The sequence below is a fragment of the Cyprinus carpio genome, chromosome A15 (assembly GCF_018340385.1).
Source record: "Cyprinus carpio isolate SPL01 chromosome A15, ASM1834038v1, whole genome shotgun sequence".
Classification (NCBI taxonomy): domain Eukaryota; kingdom Metazoa; phylum Chordata; class Actinopteri; order Cypriniformes; family Cyprinidae; genus Cyprinus; species Cyprinus carpio.
The window spans coordinates 20197231-20217904 of record NC_056586.1 but is presented as its reverse complement, the minus strand read 5'-3'; the positions used below and the strand labels follow the sequence as shown (position 1 = coordinate 20217904).

The window sequence follows — 20674 nt, the reverse complement described above, 5'->3', positions numbered from 1 at the left end:
AAATAATATTGAGGAATCATCCAATATGTTTTAAAGTTAGGTTCTGAAAGTGAAAGTGACGTGACATACAGCCATACTCAGAATTTGTGCTTTGCATTTAACCCATCCAAAGTGCACACACACAGCAGTGAACACACACACACCGTGAACACACACCCGGAGCAGTGGGCAGCCATTTATGCTGCGGCAGCCGGGGAGCAGTTGGGGGTTCAGTGCCTTGCTCAAGGGCACCTCAGTCGTGGTATTGCCGGCCCGGGACCCGAACCCACAACCTTAGGGTTAGGAGTCAAACTCTCTAACCATTAGGCCACAACTTCTCCACTGTTCTGCTCTGTCTTGCAGCTACACAACAAGTGTGCTTCACATGTCAAACCCGAATGTGACTGTGGATCACTGAGAGATCACATACTTCCTCCAAACACAATATGCCCTGTTGTACTGGTAATATCTTATATTTCTTTTTGTATGTTACTTGTATGCTACATGTGACCTTTAAATGCAGGAGAGACAGTCCACTCTGAGAAAAGACTCCAGCCAATCAGGAGGCCGGGGGAAAATTCAAAGGACCAATTCAGTATCAGTGGATGGACAGGGGCTACAGGTGAATGACACACACTTATAGTTGGATATTACTGAAAATAGGAAGTCCAGGGGTACATTTCCTGCAGACGGAATCAAATGAAATAACACAGTGCTTTAGTGAATCTAATAGTCATAATTCTATCAGGCAAAATACCAGATTTTTTTTCTGGTTGTTGATGTAAAATAAGTTGACATGTTCTGTGGTGTGCCATACTGTACTGCATCTAAATTATTTAAATATATATATTTTTTAGGTTTTTTATGTTTATACACCCTTTAAAATGAACTAGTGTAGACAAATAGAGATTTAAATGACAGTTTAATTAGGGATGCACTGATATTAAATGTTTTATTTTTATTTTATTCTATGTGTTTTTTATGTATTATTATTTATTTGCATTTATTGTATTATATGGCTGATAACCTACGGTATAAATAATATTCATTATTCAAATTCTGAACTTTTTTGTCTAAATAAATTAAATATTTTAAATAAATAGTTGAAAATAAAACAACTAAAATCAATTATTTTAATGCTATGGTTGAATTTTTGCATCACACCATTGATATTCAATAAAAAAAACATGTTTTTCAAAAATAACTAAAAAAATTTTTTGCTAAAGATTACATTTAACATTGTTTCCAGTATTAACTAATACATATAATTGAAAAAGAATCATCCAATAACTGATTTGCCACAGATATTATATAATCTGCATTGTTCATTACTAATTAAACTAAAATATAATCATATAAATAACAAAGTCCATTAACATAATGTTAATGATGAACTTCCTGGTTATTCCTCAACTAAGTTTCGCCCAATATTACAATTCTGTCTCAAAATCACACTTCTAGGCAACAGTTAGTCTGCAGTGACCCGCTGTGATTGGGTGTTGTCTAAGCATAGTAATGACAGAACAAAAAAAGATAAATCAGGTCCTGGGTCATCTATCTTGGCTGGCGGCGGCTAACCAGTGTAATAATCAGGATTATTATTTATAATTAGAGGAAGTAATAGATCACTCGTCACCGGACGAGCGGCTCATTAATTCACCTGGGCCTGCTGGGATTGTTTCGAAGGGTCCTGTTTTAAGCGCTTCATCTGTGTCACTGTCCACCGGAAGACGACTCACACTCTCTGGATTAGTTTGTACGTGCGTCGTCCGCTCCAAAACCCCACAATCATCATGCATCCATGCAGAAAAGTGACTCATGGTCAAAGAATATTATTAATGGCTAAATATGGAGCTGATTACTGAGGTTTGCCAGTCACATGCTCTAAGCAATTTTGCTACTCTCTCAGTTGGATCACGAAGCACAACAGCCAATTTAAAAGTTCACTTAAAATGTTTCAAAATTAGGATATGTAATGTTTTTTTTTATTTTTATCATTTTAATCTGTAGATTACACCATTAGAACTCATCCGTTGTTTTCGTCAACCCTAAAAGTGGAGGCAAACAAGGGGAAAGGTGAGAACTGTGAAAGATGGTTCTTTAATAAGTGTTTTCATATACAGTAGCATTTCAACTGTCTTTTAGTCAATCTGCATAATTTATCCATCACTACAGTTTGTTTGACATCAGAACATACCAGTTGCAGCCTTAGTCAAATAAGCAATGCGCTGAATGTGTTTGAGGTTGTTGTTTAAACTTCTTTGAGTTACAATTCCAGTTTCAGTTCCATTTCTGGTAACCTAAATGAGGATCTAATCAAATCAGTTCAATTTAAAATCCATTTTTAGCATTCTAAAGATCCATATCAGATTTTAGTTCCTCTTGTTGAACAATATTGGATGAGATGGCCATGATGACCAGTATTTCTTGTATAGCTAATTTCTTGTAATCGCTAATAATGACAAAGTCCTTAGTTTCTATTGCAAATTCATCCAACCACATCCATTTACTATTGAAAAATTCACTGTAAAAATATCCAGTTAGAATTAATGGCATCTGTGGTTACCAGAAATTTACTGTAAAAATATGGTGAAAATATTTCCAATAATGGTCCCTGTATAAGTTGCAACTTAAAAATGTATATTTAAGTTAATATACCAATCTACATGAACTACCAAAATCTGCTACATACCTGTATTGATAACCACCATAATACAAGTGATAAAATAAAAAGCCACGTGATGAAGCAATGTTCATCATACAGTGGCCAACACTCATATATGGACATTGCACAAGTCAAACAATTGAGTCAAACATACATAGACACCATCAGGGTAACACACATGAATTAGGCAGTAAACATTATTATTAAAAATAATATGAATTAAAATAAAAAACCTAATGTCCATTTGTGATTTTAAAAAAAAAAAAAATCTAAACTATAAAATATAGTTTTTATAGTTTAAACATTCCCACACATAATTCACACAATTATATGTGGGAATGTCCTCATACTGTTTTTCAAAAATTACACAAAGCATAATGTAATGTCAGCATTTTTAGTGTCTTTAGTCTCTTTCTTTAAAAATTCCTTTTTTTTTTTTTTTTTTTTTTTTTTTTTTTTTTACAGCAAGGGACATTTAATCTCAGTTTTCCTAGTCACTGATTTGTTTACAACTTCTGCCCTATCTAGGATCTTCCAAAAATTCCAGTACCTCCTGAACCCTCGTCAAGTCTACATCCTGGCCAAGAATGGCCCCATGCCTGGATGAGCGACAGACACTCCAGAGAGGCTTTTCTCTTATCATTCTAACAGAAATATTTAGCTCCCTGCTGTCTTGCATTCTAGTAAACGTATTGTTGTGCCACATTCTTGCTTTATGATCACGAGAGTTACGACAACCCGACGTTAATAATATATTGTGTATGCAGACACTGCTTGATAATAATGTGCTCTAATTCAAGCATGACAGTCTCGCTCTGTATGTTAGCTGTAAATGTAGGCATTATTAAAGGGTTAGATCTGCCATCACAAACACTGCAGAGAACAAAGCTAGGTTGTGGAAGTCTCTAGTACTGACAGTAAGCTGGTAATAATAGATTCATGTTAGTGTTGCTGCTCTCAGGGCCTTGTGTGATCACGCATACCATGGCTGGTGTCAATCAAATGCATGCAACCATGAGGCTCTGTGATCACTGATTGAATTTGTTATTAGTATGCCAGCTGCATGGTCACTTTTGTACCGCCATGAGGGTTGTGACAATATTCAATGAGACTATATTTTGAAAATGGAATTTTAAAGAGCAATAAAGAAAGCAGAAATGTTTTTGTGGGATGTTGCCATGGAAATTAGCAAAAGGTATGAATATTTGGGTGGACAGTAAATCGATTCCATTCACTGTTCTTACTGTAGGTTATATGCATATACTTTCAACTTTGGAAAATTCTGAATGATTCAGTTTGATTTATTAATTGATTTGATTCAATTAGTAATAAGATATATGCATTTTTATAAATGCATGTATGGTAAATTCTGAATGATTCAGTTTGATTTATATAGATGAATGTATTGGTCTTCTTGGGTGAAGTTAAGGAAGATAAAATTCTTTTGGTGATTTTTAATAATAATAAGAAGAAATGTTTATTGAGTGACAAATCAAGATATTAGATTGGCTTCTGAAGGATCATGTGACACTGAAGACTGGAGTAATGGCTGCTGAAAATTCAGCTTTTTATCACAGGAATAAATTACATTTTAAAAATATATTAAAGTAGAAAATGGTTATTTTAAATTGCAATAACATTTCACAATATTACTGTTTTAATTGTATTTTTGCTAAAATAAATGCAGTTTTGGTGAGCAAAATAAACTATATATATATACATATATGAACAAAATCTCAATTAATTCAGTGGTTCAAAACAAACGATTCACGATTTAATAAATTATGTTTGAATATCGATGCATAGAGTTGGCACAGTTTTTACTACACTAAATATTTCCCAGTGTTGGAATATTTTTGAAAGGATGATTTCTGTTCCTCTTGGCCTGTTCCTCTATATGATTTTATAAATGCACCCCACTGAGCGATGCTCTCCAAACACCATTAAGTGACCTTGTAAGCCAATTTGCTTTTGAAACTTGATTATGCCATTTGAAGTCAGGTGTAGCCTAAGTACTGACAGTTCTCTGTTGGTGGAAAAAATAGATTTTGTGTCTATGCATTCACAGTCACATCTGTTGAAATAACACATGAGCTTGGTGTAGTCATGTGATGATAATGTGACATTGTTTTGTCAAGGTGACTGTCAGCCGTAGCTCTGGGCTGTCTGTCAATTACAGTCCCGGCTACCACAATTAGAGCAAATTGATTGTTTGTTTCTTCATACTCAAACATCCTCAAAGTTGCTTTTTTCATGTGACTGGTCGTCTGTTTTTGCTGTCTAATATGATTTGCCAAGCCTGCATGTCCCAATAAGTAAAGTAATTGAGAGTCTTATTTTGTTCAACATTCTGCCATATAAGGTCCCTTCATGTAGTTAGAGCTTTATTATTGTGAAGGAACGGAAGGCGCTGCAATGAGCATTGTCTTGGTAGATCTGATTAGCTTCTGAACAGGCTTGGCTTTCGAAAAAATGGATTTGCATTTGTGATTTAAACAAAAGATTTGTTTATAAAGATCTAGTATAGTGAAGATAGATAGATAGATAGATAGATAGACAGATAGATAGATAGATAGATAGATATTGTATATGATGTGCATATTAGTGTTGCATATTATTTTATATAGAGAGTATATTATTCTTAAATATAATAAATACTTTTTATATATTGTTATATAATAATATATTTTACTATTTTTTTATGTGTATTGTCTAATAAATCATGGTTAAATTGCTTTTCGAACACTTGGCATCTTAGTAATTTTGATAAGGCTCTTCATTTCAGTTTAAATTTCTTTTTGAGATGTTCCAGATTTCAGAGTCCTGGCCTGTGGTGGAGATGGTACTGTTGGATGGATTCTAGATGTTATAGGTGAGTTCAGATGAGTGTTTTTTTTGTGTGTGTGTGTGTGTGTGTGTGTGTGTGTGTGTGTGTGTGTGTGTGTGTGTGTGTGTGTGCGTGTGTGTGTGTTTGCAGTTGTTAGATGTTCATTTAGTGCTTCTTTGTTTGCTTTGGCCTCTTGTTGACTGAGTCATTTCTTTGAGCAATTAAAAGTTTGAGTCATGTGGATCAGGTCTTCCATACTGTTGCCATGTTGTAAATTAAAGCCAGGAAGTTTTTTCTGTTAGATTTAAGGAAAACAGCAAGCTACAGTAAACGTCATAACACAAAGACATCTTGAGGAAATACTGCAAAAAAGGCTTTTCTTGTTGTTTCAGAGGTTCTTTTGTACAGAAGCGATTTTGTTATATTTGTTGAAATAGTCAAATACTTATTTTTCACAGAACTAAAGCTATTACATTCGTACCTGTATTTTCAGGGCAAATAGGATGATTATCTTTCTTCAAGAAATGGCATATTACTTATATCATCTGAAGAATAGTCTCCGCAGGTGATTTATTTTTTTTTTTTAGAAGACTGCATACTCATTTAGTCTTTTATTTGTGTCCAAAATTGCCTCTATTTTTTATCAATCAAAACAAAGGCAGAGTAATAGATTGGATGCTTTCAGAGGAGTGTATTAGAAAAGAACCACTGTAGTTTTGACATTGCCATTTATTCCATTATACATACATACATACATACAAATACATAGATACTGTAATCTGTATAGTGTGTATGTATATGGGTCAAATCATGTAAAAATTTCTTATCTTTTTTATGTTGTTGTTGTAAAATTAAACAACACTCTATCAAACTTTGATAATTGCCTTAATTTTAAAATTACTTTTTAAAATCTTTCAATTTCAGTGAATGAAGAACAAATTTATATCTGTGTGCGTTATTTGTTACGTACATTACGGTCTCTGACAGACAGCATGCTTAAGCAGCTATTTTCTCCTTCTGTCAAAACATCCGGTAGTGTGGGCTTTCCAGGAAGTGTGTGTGTACTCGCTGGACCTCTGCTTCTCGTAAATACTACCGTATATTGTGCATGTTATTTTTTGACAGACATTGATGTTGTGATATTCAGATGGTTAGTAAGGTAATCCAATAGAAATTACGTTTTTTAGGGTATTATACATTTTTTCTGGAGATGTTCAAAATGCGTTTTGCACAGTTTATTTGTTTATTTGTTTATTTAAAAGGATCCCCATTAGCTGACGCCGAAAAGACAGCTAGTCTTCCTGGGGTCCAAACAATACATACAAAACCCAATAATTACAATCACAATTACTCCCAAATATATCATATGTAAATACACATGAGAGAACAAAAAAAAAACAACAACAACAATACAAAAAGTACTAATTAAAATAATAATAAAATAATGAAAAACAACATAGCACATAATACAACCTCACTCAACCAATCCAGACAATGTTATGATGTTGACAACAAATACAGTCTTAGTCTTTTTTTAAAACCAGTTTTTCCCTTGATTTCACGAACCCCAACTGGAAGATTGTTCCAAAACACAATTGACCTATAAAACACGGTCCTCTTAATAGAGTCAGATTTAGGTAGGGGTAAAGAGATCTGTCGACTATTCGCCCCTCTTGTATAATGAAAAAGCATATCTGAATAGTAAATTATATTATCATAAAAAAATTTAGGAGTCCGAATATTAATAATTCTATGAAGGTATACTAACATATTAACAGATAGTCTATGCTTGACCATCAGCCAAGCAAGACGTTCATGCATCTCTGCAACACTAGTTCTCGAAGAACAACCAAGAACCAGTCTTGCAGCCTTGTTTTGAGCCACTTGTAATTTTTTTAAATGACTACTTGATGCAGCAGACCTTACAACAGAACAGTAATCCAAATGACACAAAACCAATGTACAAACAACACGACTAAACAGCTGTGAATTTAGAAACTGTGCACATTTACGCACAACTGCAACAGCTCTACCCATTTTAGCAACAACTGTGTTAATGTGATCAGACCATGACAGTGTGGAATCAAGCCAAAGTCCAAGAAGCTTCACCTTTTTTACTTGCTGTATATTTTGACCATTTACTTGTATATTAATTTAGGATTATCAGATAATCTATACTTAGAACCAAATATTATACTCATAGTTTTTGAAATATTTAGAACAAGTTTATTTGTTTTGATCCAGTTATACAATTTGCTAATCTCACAAGACAGAACCTGATTAAGCTCTGAACATGTAGGGGCTGCATAATAAAGAGTAGTATCATCAGCAAACATAGTCAATGTAGCCTTACTGAGTATATACGGCATATCATTTGTAAAAATTGAAAATAACAAAGGTCCGAGGCAACTTCCTTGAGGAACACCACAATCCAAAGACTTGCTACAAGATAATGCACCATTAAAATAGACTCTTTGTGACCTCTCCGACAAATAGCTCTTAAACCACTTGATTGCTGAGGAAGTGAAACCATAACTAATAAGTTTGGAAATCAAAATTTCATGGTCGATCACATCGAAGGCAGCACTAAAGTCCAGTAGTAGTGTACCCACTAGCATTGAATTATCAATTGATGTTAGCCAGCTATCCGACATTTTGTGTCATTGCAGTGCAGGTGGAATGACCATACCTATAAAGCATGCTGAAAAACATCGTAGTCAAAATCATTGTTAGAAAAATAATAATTTGCACTTGCTTAAATACAATCTTTTCCAATAATTTACTTAGAATAGGCAAAATGCTTATAGGCCTACTATTTGGACCACAGAAAGTTGATTTTGTATCTTTGGGTAAAGGAATTATCTTACCCTCCTTCCAAAGTTTTGGACACTCACCATCAATCAGACATCTGTTAAAAATGTGACAGATTGGTTTAGAAATATGTCATTATAGTTCATTATATTTTTTCTATGGAATTTTATTTCGTAGCTTAAATAAATTACAAGTTGCTCAGGGAATGATATGTTTGACTTTTTTACATTCAGATGTTGCAAATTCGTTGATTTTTGAAAATCAAGTAAAAAAAAATTTTTTGATTGGTTTTGATGCATAAAGTAGTTTTCATTGTCTCTTTAAAAATCTTTTATTTAAACCAATGAAAATGCAGATTCTGTTGTAAATAATGGTTAAAAATTACTTTTGAAAACTGTGTTCCACTATTACCCCTTAGCAGATTTTGACTCTATATGCTTTATACTGTGTGTATTCTGCAGTTGAATTTCCATAAATAGCCCTTTTTATTTATTATCACTTTATTTTCTGGAGCAAATATAATTTTTAATTAAAAAAAAAATTTCCTCTCTGCCATTACAAAAGCGGAATCATGGAATGTTCTATTTTTCCTATTGTTCTCTGAAGTGCTGTTTTTTTATTTTAGATAAAGCCAACTTTGAACAGAATCCTCCTGTGTGTGTACTTCCTCTTGGCACAGGAAATGACCTCGCAAGGTGTCTGTGCTGGGGTGGAGGTAATAAGTAATTTCAATATTTTAATTTGATGCTGTAAATGAGATTTTGTGTCAATCCTAAACCCTAAATCCACACCGTGTGCCACTCTTGGGAAACTTATCACATATTATCACTGTAGTATTTTTCACATTTTTTTTTCTTCTCATTCATAGCTACTTAAATTAAAACATTACTATCACGTCAGTTCCTTGTCTAGAAATAGCTGGAGAGCAATTGATTCAAACCCGAAACATCTCAATAGAGTAATTTGTAATGTGTCCTTTGGGTTTCAGGCTGCGATGGAGAATGTCTTTTGCAGATTCTGAAGGACATTGAGAACAGCACTGAAGTGATGATGGACAGGTGGAAGATTGACATCACTCCTGTAGACAAAGATGAAAGAGGAGATCCAGTCCCATACTGCATTGTGAACAATTACTTTTCTACTGGCGTGGTGAGTCTGAACAATAAAAGCTGCATGTGAGGATGTAGAGACCCCTGAGACTCCTTGACAATCCACATACTTCTACTCTTTCCCTCCCAATAAACAGAGAAAGACTTGCATATACGCATCTGGCCGGTGTGCTAGTCTGGTCTGTTAACCGTGATACAGTATGTGATGACTGTGAGTGGAGTTTATGAATGAAGAAGTGAATAAGGCTCCTAAGTAATAAGACTAAATGAGCTAATCAAGAGGGCTGAGTGCTTTTTGAAATGCCAAGAGCATCTATTACATTAACAAAGCTGTCCCTCATCACTGTGGTGAGGAGCGAAGCTTGCCAATTGACAATGAAATATGCCGTAGACGTTACACGGTTCTCGTCTTACCGAACGGTAATCAAACACGTCGTGTGTTGATGCTTCTCGGGCCGTCTGAAATCTAATGATGCTTATTATGGCGACTGCATGTCAGCCATTATCCAGAAATGTCAGGGGAAATACGGTAATTGACATTTACAGGTTTGACGGCTCTGTTTTATTTTAGATTTGTACACATCTAAAAAAAAAAAAAAAAAAAAGAATTTGTAATGAGGGAGACATGCTTGGACAAATGTTAGTCAATGTCATCTTGTTAATAAGGGAATTGATGACTTTAAGTATTGATTCATGAAACATTCAGTCCCATGTTCACTAAAACAAGTCTGTGATAAATAGACAGACAGAGTGATAAAGATATATATATAATTAATAAAAAGCTATTAATTACATTTATATAAAATATAAAAATATTTTAAAAATGTATAGATAGAAAGATATCACATGATAAATAAAATACAAAATATTTGTTTATTATTATTTTGTTCTTTTTTATTTTTAATAATTTTTTTTATATATATTTTATATATATACAAACATACATGCATATTACATAGAAATTAATTTATAGATAGATAGATCTCTGTCTCATTAATCATTCAGCTCCAGTATATTCAGTACTGTGTTAATGAAATAAAAATTTCAATGTGTTACTGACAAATGTAGTTGTTTGCTTGGATTAAAGAGAAGTGCAAATCTCAGTGGGATCAAGTGATATTTTTCCTATCACATTTTACAAGAAAACACAAATTCCTTTTGAAAACAACTGAAAACCAATAGAGATTACAGAGCAAGTCGTGCTCATAATTACTTTGCAGATTATGCAAATGAAAAACAATGTCTTCCGTAATTATGTATATGAACTCTAAGAACTAAACAGCCAACAAATGCAGCTGTTGCCAGACAAGATGGTGCAAGAGCATTTTAACAGAAAGGGGTAATTTTAGACATTTACATCAGTATCAACTCTAAGCAACTTTAACTCAGAATGTGCACTACTGCCGCTAGTATAAGCATAAATAATTGGAGCATAAATTTATGCTCCAATTTAAGACCTTTTTAAGGCTTTTTAAGATTAAGACCTGCAGAAACCCTGTCAAAGGGAAAACTAGCAATTAAAAAAGAAAAAAAAAGTTTTTTTCTCATAGTCAAGTGCTGATAAATAGCATAGAAGAAATAGAGCAAAATACTTTTTTACAAAATTAGTCAAATTTAAACCCAAAGACCACCAAGACTGGTAAAACAAATGAAACGCATCAACAAAAAATCTCAAATCAAAGCTGTTCTTCATATTAACGCTTGTCTCGTTGACTGATCACCCTGTCAAGTGATATTTTGGGTAATTAGGTACCATTTAAATACCAAAGTTGAAATATCCCTCTCCGTTAGACAGGGGGTGTTATCATTTCGGTCAGAGCCAGAAGCTAGAGACAGTCCCTAATCACACAGGATCGCCTAAGATAATGTAGTCTGTTTCCTAATGACCCTGCGCTCATGTCAAAGTCATTACTCTCCCGCTGAAGGCACATCATCTGCCTGGACAAGCCGTAATTGGACTAAATGGTGAACTATGAAAGAACATTACACATGTCCCTTTATTAATTTGGGCACGAGAGTTTTGCAGTGGTGATTATCGGGGAGGGGTGGACAACGGCAGATGAAAGATAGCGAGTGACTGACTGCTGCAACTTTGACTTTAGAGTTGATTAAGGGTAATTTGAACTCTCTCTCTCATGGACGCCGGATACGATGACGTCTCTGAAAGCTCCTTGAGGCTGGTTGAGGCGGGGAGAGTGGATTTGCTCTCTTTTTTTTATTTTTTTTGTTTTTTGTAAGAAAAGAGCAATGCAATCTTTTAGATATCCCTGTCATTTTACCTTTCTTCTTGTTCTGCGTTGAAGAAAACCAAGCCTGGTGGGACCCCGGGCCTCCCTATGCTCTGCAAATAACAGCGGGTTTAAAAGATGTCAACAGTAAAGGAATTGATTTTTTTGGCTTACACTAGAATTTTTTCAGCAGTGAGCTAGCAGGGGGTCTTCTGTGTGGAGGTGGTTTCATTGGAGGGGCTGGATTCACAAATGGTCCTAACAGTGTGTTTGGGGCTTGGGGGAAAGAGAGGGAGGCCCTCTTGGAGGAAGAAGAAAGTTTTTTTAATCTCTGTTTGAGCACACCCAAGTTCACCCATACTTTTCCCCCCAAATATACCTAGTCAGGTGGAAATGACCTGTTTGTTGAACATTTTTCTTCATACTGTTATTTTAGTATACTATTATAGTTTTTGCTAATATTTAGAATTTTATTTTTACATTTACATTTTCCTTTTACATTTTTTTTTTTTTACGTTTTGGACGTATTTGATCATTTTTATTCGTTTTATTACTTCAATTTAAACTGAAATGAAAATAAGAATGACTTTATGTATTAACTTATTTTGACTTTTTAAACATTTTTATTTTATTTTTTATTTTTTTATTTTTTTTTTTGTTTTTGTTTCATTTGTTTCTATTGTTATTGCTAGAATTTGCTTTGATGATTCAACAGAATTGGCATGTATTAAAAAAAATCATATTTTATTCCTGAAAAGGTCACTAAGCATTTGAATTATGTTTTGAATCAAACAATATAAACATTATAGTCCTTTAGTCTACTAAAGAAAAGATAAGTGACTGTAACACATATTCTAACTTTACCTTAGTAGAAAAAGTATGATCATAAATTTAGTTAGAAAGCCAATCTTTTAATAATAATACTTGATAACATGTGGTGATACTTTTTTTAAGCCTTTTTAGCAAAAATACAAAGTATAAAACCTGTGTAGGTAGAATACTGTTAAAGTGGGATGCTTAAGTATCTGTTTTAATTATTCACTCCATTTTCCTGTGTTTTGTAGATGTTTTACTTTTTTAATGGTTTTGTGTCTAATTATCAGAAAAGGTGCCACTTTTACCTGTATTCATCGTAGGTCCAATAGTTTTGTGCCATGTTGCTGTTTTCTGTGAATATGCAACATCTTCAAAATATGTCAACAAAAAATATAGCTTGAAACAAACGATAAAAATGTGTATAAAAGTGTCATGTTTGTCGTGCTTCTCCTCTTCGTTCTTACAAATGATCAGGCCTTCAGAATCTTAATTTCTCAATCAGGACATGCAATCTCTTTACATTTCAACCACCATCTCTATACATCACCATAGCAACAAAACATTTACAGTACACAAAGTACATGCAAACAGAGCACATGCAAGTGCATCTGAACCTCTAACCCCCGGATGTCAGAGTACCTGCGACGGGCGCCAGCAGAGCCGCAGCATCCTGTATGTGTGTGTGATTAATTAGCCTGAGCCACGTGTTCAGTCCTCTTGTCAATACTCATCTTCGTTGGCTAGAACCCCAGCGAAGAATCACAAACACCTTATCTGTTAACACACATACATATGCATGGAGCTCAAACTTGTTTCCAGTCGTGTGGAAGGGCGATCAGGCCCATAATTGGTTCTCGGTGTGGGGGAAGGAATTTCGGTTTTGTCGTCAGAGTTTTGTCTGGTTTTAAAATACATTCATCTGGTTTTAAAATAAACACGTCTCTGTCTGCGACGTCTCTGATGCGGGGCTTTTGTTTATAGCTAATGATCCATGATAAAACCATCATGAAACTATTCAATACAATCCTCAATCTGTTGTCTTTTCATCTTCACACAGCTGTTTTGACAAATTCAAGATTTTAAGACCCAGATGCACAGAGGATGATGAGAGAATCTGATGCGCGAGTGTAATACATTAAAGGCTCCTAACGAACCATTGTCAGAAGCTCACGAAACAGCGATGATGGTGCATCGGTGTGCATAAAAAACTAAAATGATTAGCTTTTTTCTCCTTTTGCAGGATGCATCCATTGCTCATTGATTCTACATTTTGTGAGAGAAACATCCAGAAAGGTTTAACAGCAGGTACTGCTCGCTCTCTATCTCTGTGTTAACACCAAACACTTCACCGACACTGCACCTTAACTCCCACTGTTTCGGCTGTCATCTCAATCTGTAAGCTCGCCAGTGTGTCTGCTGGGTTTACAATGAGTTAATGCCCTGATAACTCTCCTTTCCCCTCAGGTGTGTCTTTGAGGCTTCTGACAATCTTTTTATTCTCTAAAATTAGGTGAAGATGTGGGATTGCATTGTTAAGGATTCCCAAAACTTGATCTGAAGCTGAATAACCTTCTTGGTCTGAAAAAAACATAGTTTTAATGTATTAAGAGATACAAATATATATTTACTTTAAGATTATAGGGCCTAAATGCACCAGTAGGGGATAGGGTGTATTTGTATGTATCATAATTAAAGGAGTAATTAAGTAAAAAAAAAAAATATATATATATATATATATTTACATTTTTTTTTCTAATTTATTTATTTATATAAAAATGCCCTTAGAAAATGTGTGTAATTATAATATATATATATATATATATATATATATATATATATATATATATATATATTATATAATTACACACATTTTCTAAGGGCATTTTTATACATAATATGAAAATGAAAAGTAATTAATTGAAATATTACATATAAAATACTATATAGATAGACAGACAAATGACAGACACAAAGAGACACAGAGTAATATATATTAATATATATTATATTTTAATTAATTTCTATTTTTATGAATAATTTAGTGATATTGAGTGACAGATATGTACTCATATAATCAATAAAAAATGAACTGTAGTCTGATTACAAGTATTTTAAAATGTATAATTTATTCTCCCTACTTCTATTTTATTGTATAAAAATGCATGCACACATATACATATATATATTTTTATTAGTTAATGCATTGTTTTATTAATAATCTCAAGAATATAATCTCCACCCCTACCAGAAAATGTAATATAACCACTGTAATTTTTTTAAACTATTTTAAAAACACATATTGATTACTCATAATATGAATATTATATTGTTTTTCTTTCTTTTTTTCAACCATAGATGTTTTTTTAAAGGCTTAATATTCAGATACAGCTTTAAATCAGGTATTTATAGGTTGATTTCACTGTGGCTCTGTGGTTCTTGTTTGGGGTGGGACTTTCTGTTTGTCTGACCAATAGATGACCAGGAAACCTATTTGAAAACATTCGTTACTTTTGCATTTGCATTTAGTCATGCCAGTGTCACAGAACTTATACATTTCACCTTTAATTTATTGTATATCGCTATTGAAGTAACAGAGTGACACAAGTTTACTCATGTATTCACAGAAGTAGATTTACTTTATAAAATCCTATTCGTTTAGGTACCCCTAGTCAAGCAACAGATGTAGGTGCTTCTTTGTGTTGGAGTGTTTTATTCTTTGCTGAAAGGATCTGAGTGATGTGGAACATCTGTGATTAGCCCACAATGTGTGCACCTTCTAATGATGAGCAAATTTGATATCTATGCTCCCATTAATATTTAATGTCCCAATAAGTCAGTACGAACACAGGCGAGTAATTGGTTGGGTAATTTAATTTGCTTGGGTAGTTTGACATCATTTTTCCATCACCATGATGACACAAGACCTTCAGGAGAGTCTTTTAATAATCAAATGGTAATTATACTTGCTACGTGTGGTCCTATATTTCAAACCTGGTGAACAGATAACATTTTAATTTCAGGAATTAAGGATTGGTCAGCAGTCAGAAGACATGAATGCCTTTGTGTATGCCTGTGTTGTTGTATAAAGAATCAAACCGTATTCTGATCACACAAAAGCATGTGTACAGGAACTGTTTTATACCACTGTGTCTTTTGAATAATGATTAAGATATTTTAAGAAAATTATATCATCTGTTATTTGAATTTGATAAATAATTCACATGAGAGAATGGGTTTAGATCTTTCTATTACATAGTATCTATTCTCACTCAAAAATGTATGATGTACTGTAGGAAGGTATTGCAGATTTTTTTTTTTTTTGGATTTTTCTAGGAACCTTTATCTTTTACAAATATATAGCTGTTTTAATATATCTTAATATTAGTGAAACAAAGGCCATGCATATCTCACTTACAGTTAATGGCACTGGAGGGGTTTTTTATTGACACTGACTCGTCTTAACCCAGAGGCTGTTCAATGAAACAGCATCTTTTCAGGTTTGATAAGGTGATTTATATATATATATATATAAAATTGTGTTTTTATCAGCTGTTTGGACTCTCATTCTGACGGCACCCATTCACTGCAGAGGATTCATTGGCGAGCAAGCGATGTAATGCACTTTTTTTCCAAATCTGTTCCAATGTAGAAACAGACTCATTTACATATTGGCCTGAGGTTGAATCAATTTTCAGCAAACTTTCATTTTTGAGTGAACTATTCCTTTAAGCTTTCAGAAAGGTATCAGTGTAGACAGATTTAAGGTATACAGTTTTACAGTTTAACTTTTTTTTTACTTGCTTTATTTGTTACTTCAAATAGTTCTTTCCTTCTTAAAATGATGTAGTATTAAAATTAGCATATTTTTTAATGACTTTTTTGGCTGTTTACTCTGCAACTTTTCCAATCTCTACCATTATTTTTTTTTTTCAGTTCTCACTCCCTGTTATTGTATGTCATTGCGTTGACCTTAGTGAAAACACAAATATTTGATCGGCTTAATAAGCAACCCAACAATGGCCAATTGGTTTTTAATTATAACACGGCATCATCTTGTTGGTAACGGACGCAGGGTCTTGAGCGAAACCGGCTCCCTGTTTTTATTTGCACCTCGGGTGATTACCAGGAGGAAGGTGTGAAGATTTGACACTTTGCAGATAGATTAATTTACTGCTGGAGTAAGACCAGAGGGTGATAATGAGGTCGAGGATTAAAAGCAGACAATCAGTGTGGCAGTGTCATGTGGGCTTGTTAAAGTACACTTTATCTCTCGTCACTGATCGGTCATGCGGTTCCAAGATAATCTCTGTCTTCAAGATGATGCGAAAAAGGAGAAAAGAATGGGTCTCAGTTGTCTTCGTTTGGTGAGCTTCAGTTGTGTCTTTTTAGACTTGTGATTTTAGATCTTTTTAGATCTTGTGGTTGTTGCCTACAAAAAAATGTAGCTGTGTTTTACACCAAAATACTATAGTAAAACTGTGTGAGTTGGAATTAGCCATCACTGCCATCTAAAAAATAAAGTTAATATCATTTGAAAGTCTCTACAATGTTTGAGGCAGGTCTCATATTAACTTATTCAGGTTTTACAATAATAACAATGAGAGCAAAATGGTATCATGGTGGAAACAGTCAAATGGCAGATGATCATGATTAGATGTGTGGCTATGAATATTTATATACTCAACATTTCCACATAAATAATTTTAAATGAAAATTACTTCTTTTTTTCCATTAATACTAAAAGAGGATTTCCATACATCTGATTATAAATATACTATTTTTACTCTCACTTTTGTAATTATTTATTTAATTTTTTTTATTTTTGTAAATCAGTATAAAAAATAATGTACTGTTCAAAATTTTGGGGTCATTGTTTTATTTATTTTAAATTATAAATACTTTTTATTCAGCAAGGATGCATCAAATTGTTTAAAAGTGACAGTCAAGACATTTATAATGTTACAAAATGTTTTATATATAATGTTTTATATATATTATAATGTTTTAGATTTCCAGTGAATGCTGTTCTTTTGAACTTTCTATTTATCCAAGAATCTTGAAAAAATAAAAAAAATCACAGTTTTCACAAAAAATTGTTTTCAACATTGATAATAAGAAATGTTGAAATGTTTTTTTTTTATCTCAGGAATAAATCATATTTTTAAATATATTCAAATAGAACTATTTAAAAAAAATATTAATACAAAATCTATTTTAAATTGTAGTAATATTTTACAATATTGCAAACTTTCTTGTATTTTCATCAAATAAATGCAACCTTTGCAAGCATAAGAGACTTTTTAAAAACATTAAAAAAAATCTGACTGAACTTTTGTTTTTGTTTTTAGGTTTTGTTGTTTTTTGGCATTTCCACATTCATACCAAGTGTGAAATGAATTAACGTGTGACTAGTTAAGAGCACTTGAGCTGTACTGAGCCGTCTTTGAAACAGCCTACCGCTGACCAGAGTGTTGCCTTAAGGGTGACACGCTCAGCCTGAGGCGGTCTTCTTTAATTATTCTCTGTTTAACCTTTCCTCGAGTCAGAGGGAGGCTGAACCATAGAGGGCCGTTTAGCGTAATGAGGGTCCTCATCAAAAAGCTATTGCAAGAGCTAAGACTGTTTGACCCACTGCTCTCTGTCTCTCTCTCTCTTTCACACACACACACACATATATACATCAGCCATCCCACCAGAGCCCTGGGCACCACCGCTATGCACACTGCTTCTCATTTCAGATGAAATCGCTGGTCTGACTGGGATGTCATCTATAATTAATGACCACTTCAGAGTGTAATTTATTGAGATCTCACCTGTGGCCCTGTCCCCTTCCCTGCTGGACTTCCAAACCCCTCCCTGCTCCACCTCCTCATGTTCACACACTGCGTACATACGGAAATAGCAGACGACTCCACCTGATGTTCGCCACTTCACATACTGAAAGTTAGAAGAAGATATCACACCTTGCACAATCATGTAAGGTATCAAAAAAATCACACCATTGTATTTGTTCATACAGGAATATTTTAGAATCAATCACTGAAAAACCCATATGTGTGAAACGGGATATTGTCCTCCTTAATAGTTATGGTGATTATAGCTCTGCATGGACTTGTTTGTTTGACTTGGAAGTTTATGCATTGGTCTCGGCTGAATCTTCCAAATGAAGCATCTGTTCTTAAAGTAATAATAATAAAAATTTAAAATTCGGTCATCATTTGCTAAACCTCATGTGGTTCCAAACCTGTATGGCTTAATTTGTTCTTCACAAAATTACAGTAGATATTTTGAAAAAGTAATTTGGCTCCAATGTTGTTTTGTACCTGACTGAGTTTTATTGTATGTACAAAAAAAGTAGAAAAATTCTTCAAAATATCTTCATTCAGGTTTCGCAGAAGAAAGGTTTGGAATGAACAGATGATTACAAAATTTTCATTTCTGAGTGAACGGTCACTTTAAATTGCCTTACATATAGTGCATAACTTGTATGGACTTTTATCATACTTTTTATGGTCCTTTACTTTTTTGATTAAAAATACAGTAAAATCAGATACATTGTGAAATATTATTACAAATTAAAATAACTGTTTTCTATTTTAATATATTCAAAATTTATTCCTGTGATCAAAGCTACATTTTCAGCATCATTACTCCAGTCTTCAGTGTCACATAATCATTTAGAACTAATTTTAATATGCTGATTTGCTGCTCAATTAATATTAATATTAATATTTTTGTTGAAACTAATAATTGTTTTTTCAGGATTCTTTAATGAACAGAAAGTTCAGAAGCAGTTCATTTTACAGCAGCATTTATAAAATTGTTCAATTTCTATATATATATATATATATATATATATATATATATATATATATAAGCTAGAAATCAAGACAATGTGCCTTTCATTAGTGGGTTTATTGGAAGACCCCGTTGTGTTTGATTTCAGATTGATGGCCATCGGCCAGATCCTCTTTGGTTTAGTCTTAGTTAATTCATGTTGTAGACGTGCCAGGACTTGCTGTCATCTGATTACCTGTGTGTATCTCTTAGACTCAGTTGGCAGACGCTGGTCTCCATCTGCAGGGCCTGTGAGACATTCCCCATCCGCACTGGAACAGAATTCCACAGGGAAGCCCTTACTCTTCAAGAGACTGAGTTTATACATGAGCACTGATGACTGTTGTGTACCATGACCACAGATTACGCAGAGCTGTAGTTGGTGCCGATGTGCTCTTAGTCTCTGACGAGTACTGCGAGTCAGATAAAACCCAGCGGTACTAGAAAGGCCTCCTTTCCCTGCTGAGTTCTCCTCTGCCTTCACGGCAACCTCTTCAGTAGCCACAGCCCCATGTGGAGCCACTGACTCCTGCAGGGCTGCCAGCTGTCAGGGAACCTCTCCTCCTTCACTCTCTTCAGCCATTAACCATCACCCGGAGTCAGGAGTGACTACTATACTCTTCAGCTACTCACATGACAGGCCTGGCTTTACACTTTCAAGTATTTCGCTCCAAAATGCACACTCTGAACTTTTTTAACGTAGTCTTTAAGTAGATTTTAGGTTTGATTCCGCATTTTGAAATGCTACATCCATATCTAGCATGCAAGAATCCATACTCAGTACATTTACAAGTTTGATTTCAGACTAAAGCAGCAATTCAGCTTTTAAATTTTAGTCTAGTTTACACTGAAATCATACAGTCTCTTTTTTTCCTGCACGGCTCACCTGTACGTAGTACTCAATATGATAGACTCAACTCAAAATTGGTTTCAATGTGAACTGGATGCACTAAATGCATTACACTTCACATTGTGATTTTTACTTGTTGTAGTGCATTCTGGGATTGCTTAGTCCAAATAGAGGTGTACACACACACACATATAAAAATGTGTGTGTGTGTGTGTGTGTGTGTGTGTGTATGTATATTATTGTTTGTATTTTTTCTTATATATTTCTCTTTTTCATTCTTAGATTTTAAAAAAATCTACATAAAAGTCTCTCAAAAATACTGTAATATTGTGAAATTTTATTACAATTTAAAATAACTGTTTCTTATTTTAATATATTTTAATATTTCATTTATTCATTTAAAATGTAATTTATTTAAAATCTGCTATAGCAGGGTTATTGTTAACTAAAACCATTAATATATATATATATATAATATATATATATATATATATATAAAACTTAAAAAAAAGTAAAACTAAATAAGTAAAACTAAAACTGAAATAAAAAAAA

General features: G+C 33.6%; 1 pseudogene; it reads left to right on the top strand.

Moving 5' to 3' along the window:
* LOC109101485 overlaps positions 1 to 20674 on the top strand; it is a 42548-nt pseudogene that overhangs the window by 6579 nt on the left and 15295 nt on the right.